Source organism: Contarinia nasturtii, unplaced genomic scaffold, assembly GCF_009176525.2.
Source record: "Contarinia nasturtii isolate CC-2019 unplaced genomic scaffold, AAFC_CNas_1.1 Cnas_scaffold_187, whole genome shotgun sequence".
NCBI classification, from domain to species: Eukaryota; Metazoa; Arthropoda; class Insecta; order Diptera; family Cecidomyiidae; genus Contarinia; species Contarinia nasturtii.
The window spans coordinates 1,082,388-1,102,814 of NW_022197544.1; the positions used below are offsets into that span (position 1 = coordinate 1,082,388).

The window sequence follows — 20,427 nt, forward strand, 5'->3', positions numbered from 1 at the left end:
TAAACATCGATATCAATATCGGTCCATTTTGCTCAAATTCAGTATTTTCTTTTCACTGTATATATTGTTCAATGCTGAAACGATTGTCAATTTAAATCTACGTGATGCGAACGATTCATCCAGCCAAAACTTAAACAGTTCGATAGAAGTGAGAGAGCGGGAGAGAGCAAAAAAAACTGTGACAGTGAGGAGAAAAAAAATAGAAATCGCATTTACACAGTGTGACACAGAATGTGACATAACTAAACGAATCAAATCATCTCATATACAGTTTGCTCCGTAATGAAATTATTAGTTTAAAGCTGTTATCTACTAAATGAATTTAAGGACCGTCAATGATCCTCTCAATATCTTTCACACTCGCTCGCATACATTCGTTCGATTGAATATCGAAAAGAAAATGACCGAACAACCACAACTACCACTACACTCTAAGTAGCAACGACGTCCAACAAAAACCGTTTAAACAAACTTATATAACGCTAATGGCAATTTGGTGTATGTCTGTATGTGTGTGATCGTCATCAGTCAGTATTGATAATTTAATAATATTAAAAAGTTTGTGTTGCTAACGCAACAGCTCATCATCGGCATCTCTCTTGCCTGGAAAATATCGTAAAGCTTCGTACCATGGTTTTGAAGAAAAATTATAAGGATACGATAAGTGTTCAGTTTTGCAAATACTTTTGTTCAATATTATTAATCTACAAGTTTGTACACAGTACACACAGTTTTTGCATGTTAAACACGCATACATATTATTCTGAAGAACTTTGAATGAAAAACGGTAAAATCTATATAGTATTCCCTTTTGCTATCAGCAGATTCACATACGCGCTCCTATTTCAGAATCTGTTGACATTTTGTGTGACTTCCCTCTGACAGATGTGCCACTTTCAATGCGTTTGAAATATACATTGAAATGCAAATGAACTTAATCTCAACGTGTATATTGGCGTTTTAAATATATGCCAGACATACACACTGTGTTAACGCACAACAGGTAGACCAATGATATAGGGCATACGCATTCAGTACACCTGAATTAGTAGGGGAGAGGTCCGTAGGTTGGAACGGGTTTTGATTTTTAGCCAAAAAAATTATTCAAAGAAAATATTACGGAGAGTCATATATCGTTGAAAAGGTAATGTTCTTGGCTACATTTTTGCCGAAGAAATTAATTGAATTACTTCAAGAACAAAAAAGTTATGACCAATTTTCCGACCACATGATTTTTTTCCAAAAAAAATTTGGTCCGTAGGTTGAAACACACATTGCAATTGAGAAAAAGGTGCAATAAATGGAATAAAAACAGCTAGCTATCAAGTGTTTATTGTTCATTTATTTATCAGAAAGGCCTCAAATATGAAAAAAAGAATAAAAAAATCGAAATTTCATTAATTTTCGTCAGAGAGATCGGCATCCGAATCATAATTTTGGCACGTGAAATAGCTTCGACTCATGTTAACGCACTTTAAATGAAATGGCCGCTGGCACTTGTTGCATTCGATTGAGTTGTTTTTGGTTAATTTGGCTGGCAGGTTTTTCATGCAGATCATGCAGGAATCCACATCTTCATCCGACGACGATGACGATTCCTTCTTTGAGGCGGCTGCTCGTGTAGGCTGTGTTCGCTTTTTGGCTGGCTCTTTTCGAGATGAAATTTTTCGCTTCTGTGTGCTTTCTTTCTTTTTCTTTTTCGCATCTTCACGCTTTTACCGATTTTTCTTGACTTTTGCGATATTTTCTATTGATGTGAGAACTGTGCTCTTCATACGCTTACGACTGCGATTGGATTTTTTCTGTGGCATAGCTGGCTGAACGGGTCTAATTTCGGACAAAAATTCCATGGACCTATGTGTGTTGAACATAGTAGTATGAGCTTCTAGAATGTTCCATTTGATTTATTTAAATTAAATATGCACTTCCCTCTAAAAGACGTGGCATTATATAGTGTTTCAACCTACGGATCTTCGAGTGTTTCAACGTACGTACATTGTCACCATTTTTACCTGACACAAAAATTCTTGTGGATGCAAAGATATGTTCAAAATTCCTTCGGCATATTAAAATGGACCAAAAACTGTGGTGCAAATGTCATATTCATATTTTTCTAGCACTAAAGAAAATTGACATTTTTCACTTGAGGAAAATTCTCGAAATAAGTTTTTTTCAACAAATTTTTTGGTATGATCTAACTTAAACATAAGGAATGGGAGTTAGTAAGTCTGTCTACCATGAAAAGTTAGCTGCTAAAAATACAGCAACTTGAAAGTATAAACCACAGTGCTACCGGTTGCCATATTTTAAAATATGTGACTGTTTCAACCTACGGACCTCTCCCCTACATATAATGATGTCAATTCAATCACACTATGCCATTTAATTCAATTGCATTGAAACGGCACATTCGATATCGAATCGATATGCATACCTATCTGGGATTGCATATGCTTGTATCGTTGTGCTAGTTGTCAATCATCATTAGAATTGAGACCACAAAACGTATAATACAAATAAGATATATTTCCCAGAGTTCAATGGAAAATTCAGCACCCATTCATGAAGATGAAAGCGATAGGAAGATTGGATATTTACTCTGATTTCTATTCATTTAATGTAATGATGCCTCTTCAATCCATTGCACGTTTCAAACAAAGCAAGAACAAAGGCGAACAGAGGAAACATAGAGAAAGAAGAGAAAAAAGAAAGCACTGTGTGATGTGACTATATGAGAAAACGAGCAACGGCTAACGAGAATGAGATGAGATAACGATATGTATGTTGAATTGAAGATTTCACTCATGATTAGATTCAATTTTGATTATATATTTCAGACAGATTTATGTCGAATCATTTAATTAAAGCACTTAAATGTGAGCTTTTTGAAAGTGTTCAAATTGAAATGTGTCACATTTAGTTTTACGTTGAAACATTGAAAATAATAACGACAACATGACCACAAAGTAACCGCATCAATGAAATTAAGATGAAAGAAAATTTGTCGACGATTTAACGTCGATAGATTAAAAACTAATTAATTCGTTGGCTTTTTTCCCCTATCAATTCGATTTTCATCACATTCGACAATTGTGAAATGAGGGCAATTAAAAGAAAATGCTCGACGATCATAAAGTCGGAAAATTACAATTATCTTTTTTTTTAATTTCTCTATGTCTCTCTCAAACTTCTCTCGTTATTTTATGAAAATCATTTGTATAATGAATGCAATGTTAAAATGCAAATGGTTTGGAAATCACAATATTTTGCCAGGAAAAATGATGTGCGCTGCTCATAGATCGGTGCGAAAAATGATTTGAGATTTAATGAAATGGTGTATTGCCGACGGGCGAATATCTTGAAATAGGAAAACCGAATTTCGACTGTTTCGAAAATTAAATGTTCGATTGTCAGTATAACAAGCATGAAGAGAAAGTGAAACATTCTCAACAAAATAATATCGAAACCAAATCGAATGTGGAAAAAGTCTCAAGATAAAGACATTTCATTGCTGACATAATTGTGTACACGCGCTAATGCGATCAATTCATTTTTAAGCACATCTTATAAGTCCGATAGCAACCGAATAAATAGTCGACGCCATATATTTTCAGCTAACATTCCACAATCTCATTTCATAGACATATAAATATAATAAACATTTGAAATAGTCTTAAACTTCCTCGTGGAAACATTCGAATTTATTTTTGTGGCAATGCAATTTAGTTTATTTATTGAAGATATTATTTCGCAATAACCATGCATTGTGCTATATCTTAGATTTAAAGTCAAAGCGGCTGTTATTTCTTGCGAATTGTAATTTTGAATCATCAAAAATGTCAAAGACAATTATTTACAATAAATATGACCGTTCATTCAATTGCAAAATAATACTTAAACAATTGCTCAACATATGTTCTCTTGTTTTTCTATTATTTTTATGATGCAATTTTTTTTAAGAAATGTTTTCTTCGTATTTTTTTACCCAAAAAAAAAATAATAACCCACAAATATATTACATTTCAACATGGACTAAGTTCATTCTCCGTATGAGTGGTTGGAATTGCGGAAATAATGACTGAGGCAGAATTGTATGATTTTGCGAATAAAATGAAGAAATTATGTAGAAGAAAGCGATAGTGTTTTTCCGCTCTCGTATTTTGGCGTTGTTGTTGTGTATGTGAACGACTTGAAGCTAGCGTTGAACGTTGATAATTGACGACGTTTTTTACTTGGATTTGCAATACAAAGCAGTTTTATTTATAACTTAAGCATTTCAGAAAGCGCACAAACACATATAATGAAGACTGTGTGCTTTGCGAATGTGTTAAATTTGATGAATGTAGAATGTTAGGGAGAACAAAGTAAAAAAAGATTACGCACACGGTTCCTATTTAGACATAAAAAAATCAAATAATCACACACAATGTTAAATAGAAAAGAGTGAAAATGCAAAGCAAATAAACAAAAAAGATACAAAGGAGCTAAAGTATGTGCCGTGGGCTTTTGCTATCAAAAGTTTATATTGTTCCCTTTTTTAGTCGTTATGTTTGTACAACGCTTAAAGTTATATCTTTTTATCTAAGGTTATTTACGTATGCTTTTTTTATGCTTTTACGATTTGCTTTTGACCACAACCAGTTTTTTTTTCCACAATTTTCTATCCATTTCAATAAGGTTTCTACCATTCTATTTTTCGTTTTGGAATTTTTCCTCTTTCTTCATTCATTATGGCACCTTGGCACAATTTTTGCGTTTCTCTCCCCCTCTTTCTTTCTCTACCCTTTATTTCAATTTTGCACGCAGTACAAATCATTTAAACAATCTGAGTGAATATTTGAAGACAGAGAAGAAAAAAATATCTGACAGATACTGTGATTAAAAAGAAGCGGCATTTCAGGTAAACAGGAAGCACAGAACCGCACAAGTTCACTCATAATAATGGTGAAGTTGTGGTACCCACTCACACAGAACCCCATTTTTACTCTTTTTTTGTTATTGGACACAGCTGTGCCGTATTTATATAGCTTTTCCTGTACCGGATTACTTTTTTTTGTCTGTTGCTTTTTTCCCTTATAATGTGATATCATTATTATTATATTTAATGATACCTCGAAAAAATGTTAAAAGTGACCAGAATAGGATTCATATAAAGTTGGTGATTAGTTGCCTTTAATACCGCTGAAAATGAATGCATTAAACAAGCTGTGAAATCGAAATTTAAATTAAATCAAGAATATCTTATTAGATTTAACTTGATTTTAGCAACCAAAAATAAAAAAAAACATTATTTTTTCGCTGATTGTAGACTTTGTAATACTTGAAGAAGTGAAATTCAATTGAATAAAAACCAACGTTGCGAAGTTTGAAAGAATACGTCCCGTCAATGCAATGGCGGAAAAAAAGCTTGAATACAATAAAAACGTGATTAGATATTGAGCTCGAGCTGGAATGTGAATGAATACTGAATAGGCATCTTATCAATACATTATCATTTGGAACATACACACACACAAACACAATGCAAATAAAAACGAGGGTAAATTTCAGCGGAAGTAATAAACTTCAGATTCGCTGAAATTAATACCAAACAAATATTGCATGGAAGAAATTAAAAGAAACTCTTCGCATTTGAAATGAAACCACGCGATATTTTACATATACGCATTGCTTCTAATTTCGAATCAGCATTAAATGATGTTAATTTGTTTATTTTATTGTTGCTTGCTTTCTTCAATCTATTTTATTTCTTTTCTGTTCTACGGTTTCATGTGAATTATATGAAGTGATTAAGCATTGTTGGTGTAGACATTGGTAAAAATTCCGCTCACATTATCATCATTTTTTTTTCTTCAATTCTGTGTGTACCTGGATTTTGTATATCCAATGACAAAAAAAAACTGTTGCAAATGGTATCAAATTGCGCATAGAGAACGGGGGGAACGAGAGAGTATTATAATTCAATACATAATCACCGGAGGAAAATGATTTGGTTTTGCTTGCCCCACAATTTACAACTGGCAACTTGTAATTGTGTTAACAACAATTTATTTTTGCTTGCACCATGCGCTGCTCTGTAATCGAATAGGAACATCGCAACCACAGTTCAAAGTTGTTATGTAGCGCAAGTTACCTGATTTATCGCCATCATTGACTTTAAATTGAGTCAGCAAATTTCTTTCATTCATTCATTTCTTTTGTATGTGAAAGCGTGCATTGGGACGTGCTGCTTCCTGGATACATGATGTCCTCGCCGAGGCAAAAAACATCAATTTATAACATGTTTACAGTTTCAAATTGTTTGGTAGCAATTTATTAACAAGAATACATTAAGAGTGATAACAACTGGCGAAAACCATAATACGTTGTTTGTGTGTTTATGTGTGCGTGTGCCAAATTCGTCGACATTGCTGTAAATGAAAGAAATCCGATACAGAAGCAACCGTCATGGGAAAAAGACTAGCGCACCAAAATGAAAAGAAGAGGGAACCGAATATAAACCTGTGAATGAAATTTATCTTATTTTCAAAAGAGTGACATTTATGATGAAAGACATTCATGATGTGAACTGTGTCCATTGAATGACACAACTAAATTGACTCATTAAAATGAAAGTGGCGAAAAAAAATGAAGCACTTCATTTCGTTTCTCTTCTTTTTATTTGGTAAAGAGCGCGCCAAACGATTGCATTTTGTAGCACAACACACTTCATATTTACCGTGCTACTATGGCACATAAAAATGACAAGAAAAGAAAAACACGAACCGGATATAAAAGCAACACTTCAAGCTTGTCGCAATCAAAAAATGACATTTCCGCATTCACTTTATCATCATCTTATACTCACTCGGTATATGTGTCTCTTTGACAAAGTATTTAAGACGAGCTACTCAATTAAAAAGTTATAACTCTCTCTCTCTCTCTCGATCTCCCTCTCGCTCCGTTACACATACTCTGGGCCCAATCTGATATTTTGACCGTTGAGTTTGGCGTCGCCGTTTGAATGGCGTACACAACAGATTTGAATTGCGTACACAGAGTTGTGAATGTATAAAAAATAAAATCAATATTGTAGCTCACTTTTCATTTGATCACTTCTCGAGTACATAAAAAGTAACATTTCTACAATGTTTATACGTGTCTTTGCTGAAACTGGCGAACGGACCAGACACAGAAATTCCAAGTGTGATTATCGTAAAACCAAATCGAAATTGAATCTGTTTAAAGTTGGGTGTGTCATACCCATGAAGTTGAAATCATCAGAACTTTCATCATTTTAAAAGAAGCTTTCCTCAGCGCTTGCCATTTTTAAGGCAACAGGATAATCATCATCAATTGATTGCATATATTGGATTGGATCCAAAACTTTTATACTGCGTTGAAAATAAAATATCAACAAGATTATTTTGCATATAAATAATTGTAAGCGTGTGTAATGAAAAAAAAAATCACAATCAGTGTAAAATTATAAAGTGAAAAGAAAAGACGGGGTAACAATTTCAATACTATATTATATTCAAAAATGACAGAAAGAGAGACATCTATACAATGTCATTTCTTATGTATTATGAAGCCCAATTGATTTTTCATACTTTATTGATAAGAATACTCTATTTCTCAGATGGGGGCTTCTCGCATATACGGGAAAAATAATAGCATCCATCATTTATTAATATAGATTTATTTTGGGCAAGGCAATTGAAAAAAGAAGATATTTTTCGAAAACTGCTTCCCTTCCCTGCCCTGTGGACGCCCCTAAAAAAAGCTCTCTTTCTTGGGTTTAAAATAACTTTTTCGATTGAATCATCGGTACTTTGACAAATAAAAAGTTTTACTGTTTTTTTAACATAGATGTAAAAATGTTTACATAGAAATTATCAAATGAATGACAAATCAGTTGTTTTTGATATTGAATTAAAGATGCGTTCGTGTAAGATTTTCTAGTTTATTTCTGCGAAATGTTGAGGTAGTCGAAATTCTCAAAATATATTTTGAATGGTAGTTGCGATTGCGATTGCGATTGCAATAGATGAAATTCACATATTGCTCACAGCCCAATTAAAATTCGTTATTTGCATACAGTTAGACAATCTTATAATGGTAAAACATAAAACGTATTTTTTTCGACTTCTACCCATCTTTCTTTTTACTTCTACGAAGAACGAGGAATATTCATTAAACAAATTTCGTTCGCATATCATTCATTTAATCTTTAAAAGAAAATACGTCAAGATGTTAGAAGTTCCAAATCTGATCAAAATTTTCAAACAAAAAATAGAAAAATTCCGTGCTTTGGATAAATAAAATGGAGAATGGTTACTGTTACGGTGTATGGCAAATGGAAAAAATCAACAATAAGCAATCCCATAAAGTATATTTACTAAACGGAATGGAAAAGAAACGGATAAGAAAGAAAAAAGTGAAACGAAAAGAAATAAAAAACAATCACAAAGCAAATAGCGCGAAATCAAATAAAATCCGTGTCGAAAGTAAATAAAAGGGAATGTAGAGCAAAATAGATGGATAGCTAGTTTGTTTGAGTTTATTGTTACGAATGAAGAAATTTCGAGTAAAGACACATAGAAATAAAGGAAGAGAGAGAGAGAGAGAGAGAGACAAGCCCAGTAGAAAATAGATTTAATGCATTTCAATCGAGTGTGAGGGGATAATCTTGGAAGGTAGATAGAGCGAGAGACCCGTGGAGTAATGTAAGAGTTTCTTGACGTGGCCAATAATGCATTACAAAAGCTAATGCCCAATAGACCGAATGATGTTTGGTTGGTGTTACTTACGTACATGGAACATACACCGTATTATGTTCAATACATCAAATGACTTTAATGCGGTACGCCTCTGGTCAAAGAAAGCGTTCAAACTCGATTTCGACGTAAGAAATGAACACGTTTTCACGTGCATGTGTATCGTTGGGATTTTGGTTCGTTAATTTCAGTTATGCGAAAAGGTGGGTGGTATAATTCATTTAGAATTATAACTGTGTATAGATTGTTTTCTTTGCGAATTGGAAAGTTCAACAATAAACAAAAAGACAAAAAAAAAAGATGAGCATTTATTGTGGTTTCTTCTTTTTTTTTTGCCGTTATGGATATAAGCTTTTTTCTTCATTTTCTTCATTTTGATTCCCTTTCATTTATCATGTGTGTAGTACATGCACGCACAAGTATTTCAATATTCTCTCAAGAGATTTAATCGACACTCTTCATATATACGCTCACATAGACACACACACATGTCAGAAGACAATTCCGATGCTTCTTGGCTCAGACAGACTCTCGAAGTGCGAAATGCCTACCGCTTTTTTTTGTCTACGTTTACCATCGTAAAATGTGAACGATGAAGAGGTGATGTGCTCCAATGCTCTGAATCGAAATGTGCTAATCTATTTGAATAGAAAAAAATCCCTTTTCAAATCCAATTCATCCAATATATTGCTACTCATATGATTTTCACATCTTCCATTTCTGTTTTTTTCTTTTCTCGTCGCTCGTATCTTTAGTATCATTGAAGCATGCTTGAGCTTTGAGTCTTGATCATGGGGTCAATCACGAAATTCTAGTGCATCTAGTTTTTGATAAGATTTCACTAGAAAACTAGAAAATTCTAGTGCGTGAAGTTGGCTCTCAGTAGTTTTTCATATAAATTATATGGCCTTTGGTGTGAAGTTGGCTTCGTTTGTGACGTCATTCTTCGCACTAGATTTACTAGTTTTTCTAGTATTCACTAGCGTGATTCGCCCCATGGTCTTGATTCGCATAAACGCAACTGTGAATTTTTCTCGATATCAAGGCGAATGTCTATTTTGGCGACGAATGGAGCACTCAACAAGCAATACATGCACACAACCATTTGTAATAGCCACTATAGACACAAAAAATATGTGAAAAACACAGAAAACAAAATAATTGTCTAGCGCCAACACAGATACAGAGAAGAAAGGAAGACACCAGAAGTTCAAGTGTTGAAGCAAATTATTGTACAGGCGATTATTATACAGCTCAGGGAGCCAAACATTCAATAGAAAAAATGGAAAATGGTTAGGATAGAAGACATTCAATTGAAAGCTAACACACAGAGAGCAAGTAGAAGGCCGACGAGATGGACAACAACGGCAGAAAGAAAACGAACGAATTTATCAAACAATAGAACCTTAAGCGAGAAAAATTGAAAGACTGAACCGAACATCAATGGAGAGAGGCATCATCACAAAGGCAATGACAATGAACAATAAACAAGAATGTAGCACTGACAACAGCAGCAAACCATAATGGAGATAATAGAAACCGAAAATGGGTAAAAATGATTCGATGCTATTTAGCAGTTTATTTCTCTGATTCCCAAGCGTATCGTTCCATATCTCTCAATGTAAAAATTGAAAACTGCGTGTACGAACACACTTACCCAATCATTTCCTCCCAATGATTTCATTTCCATTTTCCATGATTAATAAACTGTATATACAATAACTGAAAGCATCAACAATGTCTTGCTACTGACTTGAAACCATTTTTTTTTGTTTTCTTCACACAATTGTCAGCACAAGCAATTACATTGGTTGTTTAACGGAGCAAATAGAAAACAAAACCGCTAATTTGACAATACGTAAATTTTATTCATTTGAATAATTCGAAGAGTACTTGCGACCGAAGACCGTCTTCAAATTAATTGAATGTGTTCTTATTTTTTTGCGAGGAAGACATTTTTTTGCTTGTGAATATTCGGACATATTATCGAAACTGATTTGACAAAAAAGTTTTGAATATTTCTGTATGACTAAAAAAAAATCGTTGAAAATTCATATTGAATGCAACCGAGTGCAACAACATCAATTTTGAATTTGCATTTAACACAAATAAACGGGCAAAGTCTTTAGAATTAATGACGATGTTTTGTAATACCCGCATTACCCTTGCCATTAAATTGAGTTAAAACCTCATTTAAGTTTTGTCATTTAACACAAGCTTATATAGCCAACATGCATTTTCTATCAACGGATTTGTATTTGCATTTGATGATTACTGAAATGATGCAGAAACTGTGGCGCGTACTTAACCGTTAAAATAGTTCGCATGTTGAACTGAAATTACAAGTGGAAACATGAGTAGAAAAAAAATGGTTTGAATCCTGCCTCGTATTAAAAACATCCATTTTGAAAAAAAATTCAACCGATCCCATCATTTCACATGAAATTAGAGAGAATATTTACCGAAAGCAATTTCATTATTGAACGTACATGGTTTTATCGAGTGGATGCTTTATGCAGGTGAACATATTAATTCGAATGGGGCAACACACGCAAATTGAAAATAGCATTTTATGCAATATTCGAGGGAAAGTGGTTTTTATTAGTACGAACAAAATCAAATTTAATTACAATTGTAAACATTTGAAGAAAAAAAAAGTTTTTGCCGAATTTTGGCAAAATAAATAATCCTGTCGTTTGTGCCAATCTTCGGTTGATGTTCAAATATCTGGTAAACTTATTATTTTGCTCGTTGAACGCTTAATAGATGTATGCAGAAACAGATCTGACTTTTATGGCACTTAATGGACAATTTAGTTTGCTTATTTCGACGGTTGATATTATAATCGGTTTTGGTTTTTTGTGTCTCTGTCTCTCGTTCTCAATCACTCACTTGCTCTCTACTTCTTGAAAAGCAATTTGTATGTACACATTCCATGCTCAAGTGCTTCTAGTTGTTTGTCTATTTCAATCTCATTTATTTTTGCTGGAAATTAAACATTTGGTATGTGTTCGTTCGTTAGTGCATGGTGGTTTCGTCTTGGGTTTCGTTTGTGTGTTTTGGTTTTAGCAGTAATTTTCATTTTGCCATTGGTTCTATCCAGTACTCGACATTTTTGATGTGCGCAATTATAAATGGATATTCATAACATTTTCTACCACAAATTCCATGCTTGTTGATTTTCTTATGCACTCAGTGAACAACGTTGAATACACAACGTGTACACACACAAACACACACACACACACACACACACACCACAGTTTAACTATTCGTAACGTACTGTCACTTCCGTAGGTGTTTGCAAATAAAGTGAGGGATTTAGTCGCTGTCACTTCTTCATGTTCTTCATTCAAATTTCGTAAATTAGATTTATTGAATTAAAAGACGTAACGTGTGCTGTTTGGTGCAACAACATTCTCAAAAATTAAACGCCAAAATCTAAACCAGAGAATATAGAAAGACTGAAATGCCTTTAACAGACAACACTTTAATATAAAACTTATGATTCTTGGCGTCACACATTGGCTGTCGTTTTGCGTAGGTAAACCATTTTCTCGTGATGAATGAAGAAATAGGACATATTTACGTGAATTAAACCATGTTTTTCTTTTTTTCATACGAAATTCAGGCGAGACATTTTATAAAATAGTAAAAGATACTCGCACACCTATTCACCAATTAGCATAATAACACATTGCGATTTCGTGAATAGAATTTGAATAATGATTTCAACTTTTTCAATGTGAAAATTATGCGGTTCCTTATGTGCTCGTATGAAATTATATATGTACAAGTGGTTTTTGTTTTTTATCGTTTTATGCATTTGCCTTCATTTCATGCAATTGATATTGACAATAATAATTTTAATATGCGCAAACGAATGAGATGGATGAAACGTACTCAATTTCATCATCATTATCATCGTCACATGATTCGATGTACACATTTCGGGTGATATAATCAATAGCACACCATGCACAACACGTCAAACCCAAGACGGAGCTATTTGCGATTAAATCAATCATTAAATTTTAATTATGACGCATTTTCAAACGTTTGATGTATTCTCAAATTGAATGCATTTTGAGAGTAAATTATGATTTTAATCTCAAATATTTGCGAACATTTTCAAGACTCTATTATAATATGCTTCTAATGAGTCTAAAACACAACCATTTCACTATATATACTGATATAAATATTATACAATCACATTATCTGACTGTAGATGTGTGTTGTGCAAACAAAAATGAGTTATGCTACTATATTCGACCCACACAACAATTTTAAGTGGCCAAAAGAAACGGTAAAACAATTGAATCAATTGTTGCCATGGAAGATGTTTCAGGATTATTTGTGTGCTCATGGCAGCCACTAATTAAAACCAAAAATGATATATAAATCACATTGGAATATGCTAACCTAACCAAGATAATCTCTATATAGTTTTCGGTGCGTTTGCTATGATTTATACAGAGAATAGAGCTTTTCTACCGAAATTCAGCGAAGTTCACCCATTTCCATGAAATATAATGCGGAAAAACGATTTTTGCTGCGTGAATTGTTGATGAGCCCAATTAAGTGTTAGATAAATGACAAGTTCATCAATAACGATGATGTTCTTTTTTTTGTTGTTCAATATAATCATTTGAAATATTGAAAACACTGACAAATTATTTATAGAATGCAAATCGAAAGGACTGATGAAGTACACTTTCTATTTACCTAGGGGCTTTCATCATTCGTTCATACAAATTTATACACAATATTCACGTCCTATTCATCATATATACGATTAAAATTTCTCGCCTATACCAGTGAATAAGATGTATTTCAAACTTCAGTGTACACACACACAGTATTGCTACACAGAATCGAAGAAGATCCGCACAAAAGAGAACAAAAAAACATGCCATAGACGAAATATATACGAAATATACACGAAATATACACCAAATATATGCAGTTATGCACATTTATTTGCGCGTATCACAGATGATTTTGCAATATAGTTCACTATTTAGAGTATAAATCGTATACATTTGAAGATAAAAGCCCCTAGCTATTTACAGTCACAATTTGAACCTCATTCTCAGTATTCTATTTCCCGAAAAAATTGAAAAAAAAAAATCCTTTTGTTTTTTTTACCAAGATTCTTTCCCCCAAGGAATTTTATAGGATTGGAATCAAAAGCCCCTTATTTTCCTGAGATAGCGGTTTATATACTACACAGAATCGATTGTTGCCGAATTTTGGGTATACCCTCTCTCTATCTAAAATTTTGACATTAATATCTAAACTCTTTGGCATACCCAAGTATCCCGGTACTTGTAGCTGGAAGATGCACAAAAACGTCTGCAACCATTTTAAAGTGGTTTTGAAAAAATAAAAAGTGGCAAATGCTTTTCAGTGTACCACGCTCATAATTATTTCAAAACTTTGTACATATATCTTTTATATAATTCGATTAAACGATAATTTGATGTTTGCTATATTATATGTGTGCGTCAAAATTTCAATTCGTAATAATAATGATAATAGATTCTTGTTGAATTGTAGTCACCTTCCAACCGATATTTCTCTCTCATTGTGTGTGTGTCAGTTTTTTTCATCTATATTATGGTTGTGTTGATGTCATACCGTTCACACATTTGAATCTCTGTACACAATCCGTGTTCAAGAGCACAATGGGAAAATATGCATTATTAATAATTGCGATAACGGTGTGTTGTACAAATTGAAATTAGGATTTTGAATCGGATTTTGGTTTTGACTTGAGAATCTTACTTTTAGGATTATATGTGTGTCAATAATTTATTCAAATGAAACATTTATACGTCATCCAAAAATGGCATCATTTCAATCGACACGTTACATGATTTTCAATATGCATTTCAAAATATTTCAAGTGTTTCGAAGATGCCAACGCGAACTCTATTCCATGAAAATTATTGGCATTCCCTTTTCCTACTAATATAAATGAAACGATGGTTAACAAGTCAGCTACTGTGGGTGCGTTTTATAATAAACGATTCAAGTGTGGATAACAGTTCGGTTGAGCACACCCATAGAATTTCTCATTATCCACTCGAACTGAAAAAGCAACGCATTATTTGATTCTACAATGTACCAAATCACAATTTCTAGGAATAATTGTATGATGTTATTGTTTTTTTTATTTAAATGTTTCGAATATATCGTTATAATATTAACCGCATGCTACAGTGTTCAGTTGCATTTTCTCCAATTATGTTGTCAACATTTTCAGCATTGAAAAAGCACTGAATGAACAGCTGCAAATGCTTATCTGATCGTATTCTTGCACTTCAGCAAGTGACAGAGGAAAGGTCTAGAGCGAGCAAAAGATAACAACAACCGGTTAATTTCAAATGTAATATGATAAAACAATGCAAAGATTTCATACGGAAATATACAAATACATAATGTATTTCTAAAACTTGAAATACCTATACCCAATCTCAATCATAAGCATCAAGCTTTCACATCACTTAATACATAGACGATTTATTCATTTAAAATATCATTCGATAAAATAATGAACAATCTACGCAACATGAAAATCCTTTGCAATTTGTATACCATTTCTTTCTGATATCCCACTCATGTGGGATGCACCATTTGCAGTCGCCTATTTTTGGGTAACTTCATTTATCAAACGGAAAATATCAAGAGAAGATGATGAAAAATGGCTTGTCAATTCACAAAGGAATTCGGTGACCCTTTTTTCTACACTTTCCACAAGCGATGTTTTTGACTTTAAGAGTAATGTATATCGTCATAACACTATTTGTCGATGTTTCTGAAAATTAATATTGAAGGTGAAGTGCCACTTTAAATTTGCCATAAAGCTCAATAAAATGCTAGTCATTTATTTAAAAGAGAACAAAAAAATCACGGTACATATTCCAGAAGAGCTTACTACAAATTGCTTTGACTTTCCATTACATTCTTTACCGAACACAAATGATTCTTCTCTTTTCTGTCTACATCTGCTAAATAAATGCCCAGCTGTTTAAATAAGCTATCTTTGTTCCAATAACTTGTCAACGTCATCTTCATCGGTTCTTATTTTGCTTTCGGTATAAAAAAGTGGTCTTCATCCGTAGAAAGTTTGCGGCTTTCGTTGAAGAGTGCATGCATTTGCTTGTGTCAATTGATAATATTTTTCTTTTGTGTTAATCCATTGATAGTTGAATTGAAAGAGAATGAACAGACAAAAAAAGGGAAGAGCTTTGAACATATTTACTATCACCAATGTGCATATGAGATGTGAACATTGAATTTGACTTGACCCAGATTCACTTCATAATCTATTTCAAATAACTTGCAGCTGATAGTCTTTTGTGTACAAGTGTATGCGAAAAGTTAACAGACGCCCACATATTTTATGTAACCCATAACCCATATGCATATCGAGTGCATTTTAATTCATTTAATTCTGAATGAATTAGTTTTATCTCTCTTTCTTATGCTTTCTTTTTCTCTCTCGACCCTCTCAATCTTTCTCATTTCTATTTTTAATTGTGAGTCAGTTTTGTTCGTATCAATGAATACATATAGTGGATTATAAAAGCATTCTTTTCATGTATACTGCACTCAAATTTCATGAAATTTTACTTATAATTTTGTTTATTGAGAAGTCATTCATTCACTTTACTAAGAACAATCCCATTGAAATATAGGAAACTTTGGTAGTAAAAACATAAATGAATGGGTGAGAATTATGGTAACCAGAAATTTTGTTGCAAATAAAACCGACAACATAGTAAATCATAAAATGTTCAACGGGATGTATAAGTGACATTTTTTACATATTATATGTTGTGTTTTTTTAAAAGTTGAAATAAAGCAATTAACGAGGTCATGAATAATGTCCAGGATAATGTACGTCGATGAAAAAGTCATTATTAGATATTATTGGCTTAACCAATAAGTAGGGAAAATGGAGGCAGACTGATATACTTTTTTTTTGATTGAGACTATTTGGGGCAAAATGGAAAAATATTGGAAAACTTTGAATACCGTTTGAAAAGCCCAACTTTCTGCATCTGGCTGCTAAAAAACGAATGATGAAACATTTCTGAGAATCACAATAAAAACATAATACAATTTCAATCCATTTTGAACCACGAATTTTGTTTTAAAACGAACTAAATTCGAAAAAGAATGCGTAAAAATGTCATAAAATATGAAAAAAGGCGAATGAAATGGTAAAAATTGCAAACAATTCCAAATACCGTTGCTAATACTCTGCTCCCAAATTTTTTCAACAACGCGTGGATAAAATCCAAAATCTTTGTTATTAAATGAAAATAGGCTTTATTAGCAACAAATTATATTCAGTGAATATTATTCACCTTCAATCCTGCCTGATGTAAATAAATAAAAAAAATCGAGATTCTAAATTGTGAAAAAATGGTATGTGCTAAAAACACAAACTTGAATGTACAACGACACTCGTTGGTCCAACGACACGACGTTCACTCTGCCCCCATTATCCCCTATAGCACGATGTTGAAATATATTTATTGTGCGTCTTGTCAAATCAGTATAATAGACGTCAATATGCGGTTTGATTCATCTTGCTGAATATTTATGAATATTAAGCTCAATTTTGACCCAATAATAACAGTTTTTGAGGTTTCTCTACCACAGTAAAACTTTTTTTTGAAACCTGTTTATCAAATTGACGTTAAATTGAACTCTGAACTGCTGCGATATAATCGTACAGGTTGTTTCAAACATTTTCTGGATGTCCATGAAACCAACAAATTGTCGACAAGTGGAAAAAGTTGTTTCCCGAGTCGGGAATCCCGACACATTCTTTCGACATGAACAAAGGAATGGTTTTACTTCTATAATTTGATTCATATCGTCTATGCTTGTGCTACCTATAATTCAAGTCAATTTAATCGAATCGAGTACGCTCACTTTTCCAATGTACAAGCCAATTATTATCGCCGTAAACTCTCGGAGCTTGAGAGTTTCTCATAGAGGGAAAAAGCTCCAAAGTGAGTGAGAATAGTTGAGTGTAAACGAGTACGAGATGGATTTTTTTACACTTAAAATGTGTATGATACGTATCTGTAATGAAATATATAAAGTTTCTTAATTACTTTCAGTGAACATCTCATTTTAATAAAATATTCACCCGACAGTTCGATATGCACCCCATATTCAACTTGTATCTATTTTGCCAATGGCATTATTGATTTGCATTTGCTTTCAAATTCTTGTATCATACGATAAAATTCATGGTGTCGGGCTAAACCCATCGTTTGGTACACATCCACCAATTGATAAAATAATGATTAAAATTCCTTCTATTCAGAAAAGAAATCAATGAAATTTATTGTTATTTACATCAACCAAAAAAAAAATGCACCATGAAAGTTATCATGTCTAAAAACCCTTTTAAAAGCTTTTAAATTGTGAAATAAGTGAATTTGCACGCATAATCTCAGTATATGGTTGATGACACGTACCAAATTCGATGTTAACACTTTTTGAAAACGGCTTTTTGCTACTTAATTTACATGGAAATTAATGGAACATGTATTTGTCCATGTGGCAAAAAGGTCATACACTACGTAAAACTTCTCGAGACTGTGGCTGTAATAATCAACTTGCAGTTATTAAATCGACAGTTATATATTTTTGTTGGTTTCAAATCAATTATGGTAATTTTTTGGCAATAAAAGTTTGATATTTTCGACACAGAAAGAGAGAGATAGATAAAGTGGAGAGAGAGATATTCTCTGATTAACATGACGCTCATCTGCGTGTAATGTATTTGGTCTATCTCGATGTAAGTTGAATTTTCATTAAAAAGTTTCTCCATCAAATGCAATTACTCAGCAAACACAATGTTCAACAAAATACAAAGTTCCATTTATATTTGTGTCACACTCAAAAGCATACAAACACATTTGCATTTTTTTTGAAATTTTAAATATCGCGTTTCCATCCATTTAAGCCGCACCATAAAAGGTTGAGAATATGTTTTCGGGATAATATATGGTGCCAACGCAATGACGCGTCTAATGAATCATGGTTAATCTCTCAGTCAAACTTTGACGATATTAAATATACTTGTCGGAGCACGCAAAATAAACAGTTCAAGAAGCCGTTAATTGTGCATTTTTAAACTTGTGCGAAAACAAAATTTTTTTCGTCACTCCATAAAAATGAATATATCATTGCATGTAATAAAGAGAATGAAAAAATAACTGTATTCATGCGTTGCGTTCTTTTTTCTTGTCTAGATATTGAAAATTCGATAACAGCGACAATTATTTTACATTTACGAAATGTGGGACTTTGAAAGGTGTATGAATGTTAAGTGGATTTTGTGACTCACAAAATATGAGTTGAAATTGTGTTACAACACTTACCCAGAATATGAATCCAGGACAAGAGCACTGCGATGTCCTCGAATGGCTGGAATGCAAAAAGAAAAAAAAAGTTGAGAGAATTTTAGATTGAAAGCAATTCAATTTAAATGCTCATGTACGTATGTGATTCGTATCAAGATTTTGTATACTATATTAAAAGGTGTGATATTTTGCAAAATGCCAAACTGTTTCGAGCAATAATTTTGGATTTTCAAGTGACAGTATTAGGTCAAAAATCATCCATTTACATCATTATCAATTTAACACAATTGAAGTGCATGCATCATTTGGTTTTTAAGCCAAATCTGGTTAAAAATAAAGTTGATTTAATTTGATATCTAATAATAATCAACCGAATTTCAGACCGGTATGATGAATGAAGTATAATCGCATCGACAGATTTTGGATAAATTTGTCTTTTCATTCAATTAACAAAAGCCCAAAAGAACGTTACATGTCTCTGACAAAATTGAAAAAACAAGGAATATAGCAACAAATTTCAACTATCTTAAGCAACATAGTATACTTAAAGTATAATACTAATGCAATTGCATACATTTAGGAGCACATTATTATTTGAACAGTTGACTACAATAACAGGCATATAAGCTACTTTATTTCCCGAAAAACAGCGACAAGCTTTCGAGAGTTAATTTTCGAAGGTAAACATGAAATGCATTCCAATATCGGCCACAACCAATTGATTTGAAAACTATTAAATTATTTATAATATCGACGATGTACTTATTGCGGTGAATTTATAGTAACCATGATAGGTTGCCGCAAACCATACGAACCACAATAAATTCACATAAAAACATGTACACACACACATACGATGGATAAAGTTTATCGATAAATTCTTCAATTTCCAAATGAGTTCATTACAATGAGGCCGATGTCATTGGTGTGAATAGAATGTTGTGTTTTGTGCATATGATTGTGCGAACAAAAATACACCAAGTTACAGGGAATGCTAAGTCAATCATCCATAACCTTGGCATAAAATCCTTCATTTACCATGACACACTCGCGTAGACCAACAGTTGTGCCTTATTCTTTAATAAAATTGTTTATATTTCCTTCTACGTCGAAAGATTGTGCACACGATTGCAGCACGTTTCAAAAATTTCAACGAGATTCCGTTTTCCACCCAATTCAGTTGTGATGATATCAAGCATATCTTCCCCGCTTTTACACCGAAAAAAAAACAGAAACGAAGTATACAACAACGACTTTAATAAGGTGTA

At 32.9% G+C, this 20,427-nt stretch overlaps 1 protein-coding gene across 4 annotated transcripts in view; it reads right to left on the bottom strand.

Annotated features, from left to right (window-relative positions):
- The window catches only part of LOC116336785 (octopamine receptor beta-1R-like), a 65,432-nt gene that overhangs the window by 24,587 nt on the left and 20,418 nt on the right, over nucleotides 1-20,427 (bottom strand). For all 4 annotated transcript variants that reach the window (XM_031760914.1, XM_031760915.1, XM_031760916.1 and 1 more), the window contains exon 2: nucleotides 19,178-19,223. The gene's annotated coding sequence lies outside the window, so the exon portion shown is untranslated. The remainder of the gene's footprint in view (nucleotides 1-19,177; nucleotides 19,224-20,427) is intronic.